Raw genomic sequence first — 6,724 nt, 5'->3', positions numbered from 1 at the left:
GGAAGGACATGTATTGAGGCTTTGGCTGCTTTATGTTTTGCATCTCTTCTGTTAGTTTCAAAATACACAGTAAGCTCATACAAAGATTTGGATGGGTGTCCTTTGGTGAGGAGTTTCTTTAAGACTGAAATATCCATACCTAAATAAGACAATTTGTGTCTAATTTAGTATTTCTGATCCTGACCCTAAAGTGGTGAAACTGTGAAGAAAAATGTGGTGAAGTGGGGAAAAAAGTGGTGAAGAAAAATATGACTTCCAGTGGTTTGAGAAATAGAATTTTAAATGTTTTGATGTGACTACATTACAGATCAGGTGTAGGAGTACTGGCTTCTGCTGTTGAGAGGCTCCATTTGCTTCAGTTAGTACCCTAATGCAAGGATTAGGACATATCATGGTTGTTTGATTAGGAAAGAAAAATGAGAGTTGTTCTCATCACAAGGGACCTGCTGATAGCCCCTTATGAATACGATAGTATAATAGGCAAGCTTCTTTGGGCAGATGTGATATCTTTTATTAGACCAACTGAGTAGCTGGAAAAAAGGTTATTTGCAAGCTTTTGGGTGCAATCACCCATCTTCAGGCATAGGGAGTCTCTGTTGGTCTGAGATCTCCAAGGAATAAAAGTATGACAGGAAGTCAGTGTGAGTGTAAATAGGTGGAAATTAGGAAAACAAAGGGTAGAGAAGGGAAGGGAGGGGAAAAATGAGGGGAAAATAATGCCAAAGGTAAGTAAGGAAGACTTTACTGTAGTTGAGTTCTCCAAGGTAGAAAACAGGCAGTCTGTGAAATAGTAAATAGCTGGAAATTAGGAAGACAAAGGGTAGAGAAGGAGGGCAGGAAGAAGGGGGAAAGAAAAGTGTAGGTAAGGTCAGGTAGGTACCTGGTGAATCAAATGTCAGGCACGTTGTAATGTGTCATAAATCCTGTGTCTATATTGAATCTATGATTTTTTGTATCCAGTAGATTATGAAGCCAAGTTTGTAGGCTCATCTACAAAAGGTGTTTTGTAAATTCCCTTTGAGGATTAGCACTGAGAGATTGGAGAGGCAGTGATTGTCTTGTGAGAAGTGTGCCCTCACAGGTAGTTGGGTATTCTTGTCTTTGATGGATTTTTGGTACACGTTCTTTCTGGTGCGCAGCTGTTTGGTTTCTCCTACATATTTTTCATCAGGGCATTTGGTGCACTGGGTGAGATATATAACCAGGTGTAGGATCCAGGAATGGTGATGGTTCTGTTGAGGGTTGTGGTTATTGTGGGAGTGGTGAAGATGTGTTAGCAGGTTTTGCATAAATTCACTTAATACATTTTTAAAACAAGATGGCCAGATAAGAGTTGTGCAGAGTTTTCCATCTCTTGAGGCTCTGAGGAAGGAAGTCAGGAGTTTCTGTCTCAAAGTCTCAGTGTGGTATAGTTTGGGACTGACTGGCATTCTCAATCACAGTAAAGACCACCCTCACTTTCTGCAAGTGCTAGGAAGGGACATGGGGTATTACAACTCCCCTTGTCAGCCACACACTTTCTGTTAAAAAAAGAAAAAGAAAAAAAGAATTTTTCTCAGAAGGGAGATACTTTGCAGGAAAAATATTTCATTGCAAACCACTAGTGCCACTTAGAGCTTGAGAGAGTCCAGAGGAGAGCCACGCACATGATCAGAGGGGAGGAGAATAGGCCTTATGATAAGAGGCTGAGAGATATGGGACTCTTCAGCCTGGAAAAGCGCAGGCTCAGAGGTGACTTGGTGGCAGCCTATAAGTACATCGGGGTGTGCATCAGGATCTGGGGGAACATCTGTTCACCAAAGCGCCCCAAGGGATGACAAGGCCCAATGGTCACAAACTCCTCCAAGACCATTTAGGCTGGACATAAGGGAAAGCTTCTTTACTGTCTGAGCCCCCAAGACCTGGAACAGACTCCCCCCAGAGGTGGTGCAATCACCTACTCTGGATTCCTTTAAGAGACATTTGAACCTTTATCTTGCTGGGATCCTTTGACCCCAGCTGACTTCCTGCCCCTGGGGCAGGGGACTGGACTCGATGATCTCCCAAGGCTCCTTCCAGCCCTAATGTCTATGAAATCTATGAAATCATATGCAAACTTGGCCAGTGTGGTTTCCACATCCTCATCTAAATCACTGATAAAGATGTTGAACAGCACGGGGCCAAGAGCCAAACCCTGCGGGACACCACTGGCCACCTCCTGCCAAGACGATACAGACCTGTCCACTAACACTCTGGGTTCAATCCCTTAGCCAGTTCCCAACCCACCACACCACAGACTCTGCCAGCCCACAATCCCCCAGTTTTTTTATAAGAGCGTCATGGGAGACCATATTGAAGGTCTTTTTAATCCAAGTATAAGACATCAGCTGCGTCTCCCACATCCAAGCAGTTCATTACTTGAAGGCCTAAAATAGACTCCCTCCAGAGGTGGTGCAAGCACCTGCTCTGGACTCCTTTAAGAAGCGTTTGGATGCTTATCTTGCTGGGATCCTTTGGCCATAACTGGCTTCCTGCCCTTGGGGCAGGGGGCTGGACCTGATGATCTTCCTAGGTCCCTTCCAGCCCTAATGTCTATGAAACGACAAAGAAAAATAACTACCAAGTGCTACACACCTCACCTGACATATGTTTGGCATCCCTGCTTCCAGCCTGGCTGCTATCCAGTAACCCACCAAAGCTGAGGGCTCCTCTTGGCCTCTGTGGAGTCTGGCTTCTTTGAAGGCACAGGGTTTCTGTGTCCATATTTTCTGCATCCATATTCTCTGTGCTCCCTCTACTGGCTCTAGACAAGAGCAGGAAACTTCAGGCCACAGCTAGTGGTGGAAGCATGAAAGGAGGGGTGTGGTGAGGTTTGAGAAAGAAAATGAAGCAGATCAAAATGGGACAGCATAAAGGAGGCTCCTCCCAAGATCACAGGCCCCGGGCTCACACTTCCACCAGCAATCCTCACCTTGAGCTCTCCCTTCTACACCCTGTCACACCAACACCCCCTAAGCTTTATCAGAGATTTAATCCTCACAGGCTACTCCAGGGTCTCCCGCTGCTCTTGGTTTGCTTCCCACAAGCTTCCTGCCACCTCTCAATTATCTCCCACAAACAGACAGATCCTAAGGGAAAGTCAGTGCTGCTTGTCACATGCATGGAATTGCATAATACAGGGCATCTGTAGGAGTCGCTATGAAGATGGAGGGCGTGTGACTAATGCAAGTGGACCTTGGCACCCAATTAATAAACTTAGAGAGCTTCACTGTCTTTAGTGGATTCAGCATGGCTGACAGGTACAGGATCATAGCTGAATAACTCACCTGATTTTGAGTAGAGCTGAGGACAATTTCAGCTAAAGTCTGTGGACTTTTATCTTCCCCAGGAGCAAAATTTGTCCTAAACTATCCAGATGCTAAACAATGCTGAAATGGTCTGCTCCCCAATGGAAGAGGTAAGTTCAAGCCGAAAAGGGGCTTGAATTAATTCAACATGTTTATTCAGCAAGAACCACCAACAATTAAAATACAAACAGGAATCTATTTTGGATAGTAATTTTTTTTTGAATGTAGGTGATAAAAAAGCCTAGTCAGGAATAAATGTATCTGACCTGTATGTTAAGTATGTATGTTGAGTGTATTAAATATGCTATCCTATTTCATAAATCCATGTATAAAAGATCATACAATATCACTGTCATGCTGATGGAACGTATTCTTATTCGGTACAGACACACTAGTTTTAGTGGTGTCTATATATCCAAACAGGGTGCATCTGCACAGGATGCTTTATTGCACATTAGACTAATCTAATGTGCAGTAAAGCATCACTGTCTGCACGTGCGTGGGATTTACTGCACAGTAAATAAGCTAATGTGCCATTTGCTAGTACCAGGAAATACAGGTACTAGATTAACTGTGCATTAAGTAATGCACAGTAGCACATGTGTAGATGCTGACCAGGAGCAATTTGCTTCTGGTCAGCCCAGGCAGAAGGGGGGCTGCTGCTGCCTGCCTAAGCCGCAGTGCAGGGGGGAGGTGAGCTGGCTGCAGGGGCAACTGTCTCTCCACCATGTGGGGATTGTGACCCATTCTTATCCCACATAGCCAGTAGAGCTGTCCCAGCAGCCCAGACTTGTGCATCCCACTTGGGTGGAGATTAGGTCCCCTGACCTGATCCACACATGGCCAGTAGAGCTGTCCAGGCAGCCAGGACCGCTGCATCCCAGTCATGTGGAGAAAGGGGCCCGATTCAATCCCCACGTGGCTGGGAGAATTGTCCTCACTGGGAACCTCCACGTGATTGGCAGGTAGCATCCCCACCCAACAGGGATGGCTCTCCCAGCCACTTGGGGATCAGGACCAGCCATGTGCCCCCTGCCAGCACCATGGATTGGGCTGCTCCTATCAGGTGTCATTTGTTCCTGATGGGGGTGCATGTCTACTCGTGCACACCAGAGCACTTTAATGAGCCAATTTTCTGCAAAGAAAATTCAGGCGCACTAATTGCACATGTAGATGCACCCAAGGATGATTAAAAAAAGCACAAAGAGATCCTCTTTGCTGCTGCTGTCTTTGACTCTTCAAACAAGCATGCCCTAAGAGCATCATGTAATAGGCCACAGACAGTTGGCCACAAGATGGCAGTATAAATATGAAAGCACCACACCACAGGAAAATTAGACTGAGAATATGCTAGTGTGTGTATATGATCTACTCTTTTGCTACTGTTTATTAGTTAATGCTTGTGCAGTCCTTTAAAGAGTGATGTATGATACCTGCTGAGACAGTAATATCAGAATATTGTGGAATTGTAACTCTGTCCCAAACTGGCAACTTCAGCAGAATTATAAAATGTATATTATGATGACACATGGGCAATTATTTGATGTATATTATGATGACACATGGGCAAGGATGAATTAGTACTGGTATTCATTTCTTCTGTGCCAGTGCTTGTGCTTCTTTAGCTGCCGTGCAACAAGTGCTGATGACATCAGTCAAAGAAACAAACACAAGAATTATGATATTGGCAGAGATTGGTGCTCCATCTAGTCTACTCTCTTGTTTCCAACAGTGGCTGATACCAGATGTCACAAAGGAAGTTTCAAGAAAGCCTTCAGTTGTGCCTATAGTGACTTTTTTTTTACTGCTATTAGGAAGAGGCTGATTTGCATACCGAAGCAGAAGAGTTTATAAAAGTTTCAAAATTGTTCGAGGTTTTTGCCTTCACTGTGGACCCATAAAATATGGCAAAAGGGCATTCAGAGTTTTCCACAGTTCTTTGACAATGTCAAGAACCATGTATGATAAGAACTACATAGGTCTTAATCTAACAGGAGAATAAACCAGAAAATCCATATCCACTTTTCAAATTCCAAACGTACAAATAAGGTGGTTTGATTTTGCCCACGTAGATAGGCATGCTTTGAAGTGTGAATCCAGACTCATATTTGAATTCCAAATTGCCTTCCTTTCCACAAAGTGTGTGGGGCATTTAGATCTGCAGTTTTCATTTGGACTCATGTCCAGTTATTTATTTACTTTCTACCCTTTTCCTCCCTGGCTCTGCACTGACAGAGATATGCTATCATACTACCAATGCCTCACAAATATATTCACTAGGTAACATAGAAACAATGCAAATTCCTGCCAGGGTCAGTCATATGATGAAAGAGCACAGCACTGTATGTACCAGTTCTCAGTGCTGAATTTATACCTATTCCTCTCCGTGGGAAACTTACACCCATTTCTCTCTAGCCTTTGCATACCTTAGGTATAAAAGAGAATTTGTGTTTGTGACCATAGTTGAAAGTCTGAGACAAAAGACTGTGCCAGAAATATTTTCGCCTAAATTTGTCAGAGATTGGTTAGAGAGACTTCTACTTTTTCCTGAGTTAGTCCCCTTCACTGCTCTACTTTAGAAATCACATAAGTTCTTGATCAACAGCCAAGACTGTATGTGTCAGTTTTATAATACGGAGTACCACCTGATGAAGATTACACGTTGGCCTGATTCCTAAAATGCTACACTAAACGCCTTTAAACCCTTTTAATTAAAGCTTCGTTTTTAAAAAGTTAACAAACACTTGATTTTCAGCACAAGTTGTTGCCTGGCTAGCATGGATAATTTGGGTCTCAGTGAATGGACCATTTTTCTTTGGGGTTTCTTTCTCTGCATTTTTAACAATGCAACTAAAAGCTTGCCATGCTAAACTGGAGAGAAGATCTGTTCTATGTCCCTGTTCAGGGTAAGAGTTATAGATCCAATCTGCATTACAATTATAACATGATGGAAGACTCGCCCCGCATTTGTCCTTTGAGCCTGTTTCCACTACATCAGGCAGAAAGGACACTAATAGCATGCTCTATCTTGGCTAAAGCCTTAGTTTGTAGGTTCCAAGCCATGTACATAGTAAAGGCCCCACTAATTAATTGGTATGGTGTTGTTAACTAGGTCAGAGGACAATTGGGTTGCAGCTGAGTCCCCTGATGCAGTTGCATATTGAACTGTCGATGAAGGTTCACATTATCTTATGCCCTCTTCAAAGCATCAGTAATATTATTGTGACAGCTCTCCCTCTCTTTCGAGCACCCTGATCAGTCTCCAATGCTCTGACCTTTCTAAGTGCTTTTCTCCCATGCTTGTCCAAGCCTTGTCTGGCATAGCTCCCAGTAACTTTCAGTCTGATTGTCTGTCAGCCTTCCATGGGCATGGGTCATGCTAGACACTGGATTGTTCT

The 6,724-nt window shown here is 43.7% G+C and overlaps 1 long non-coding RNA gene across 2 annotated transcripts; it reads right to left on the bottom strand.

Moving 5' to 3' along the window:
* Positions 1-1,090: 1,090 nt before the first annotated feature.
* On the bottom strand, positions 1,091-3,087 carry LOC112549572. 2 transcript variants are annotated; one of them, XR_003093041.1, is made up of 3 exons: positions 2,951-3,087; positions 2,614-2,813; positions 1,091-1,520 (listed from the first exon to the last, which is right to left on the bottom strand). It is a non-coding gene; the product is annotated as an uncharacterized LOC112549572 (long non-coding RNA). The 2 variants fall into 2 exon arrangements; XR_003093040.1 differs by having other exon boundaries at positions 2,619-2,813.
* Between the last annotated feature and the right edge of the window lie 3,637 nt (positions 3,088-6,724).

Source organism: Alligator sinensis, unplaced genomic scaffold, assembly GCF_000455745.1.
Source record: "Alligator sinensis unplaced genomic scaffold, ASM45574v1 scaffold74_2, whole genome shotgun sequence".
Classification (NCBI taxonomy): domain Eukaryota; kingdom Metazoa; phylum Chordata; order Crocodylia; family Alligatoridae; genus Alligator; species Alligator sinensis.
Note: the sequence above shows the minus strand (reverse complement) of the source record. Positions and strands in the feature narration are given on the sequence as shown.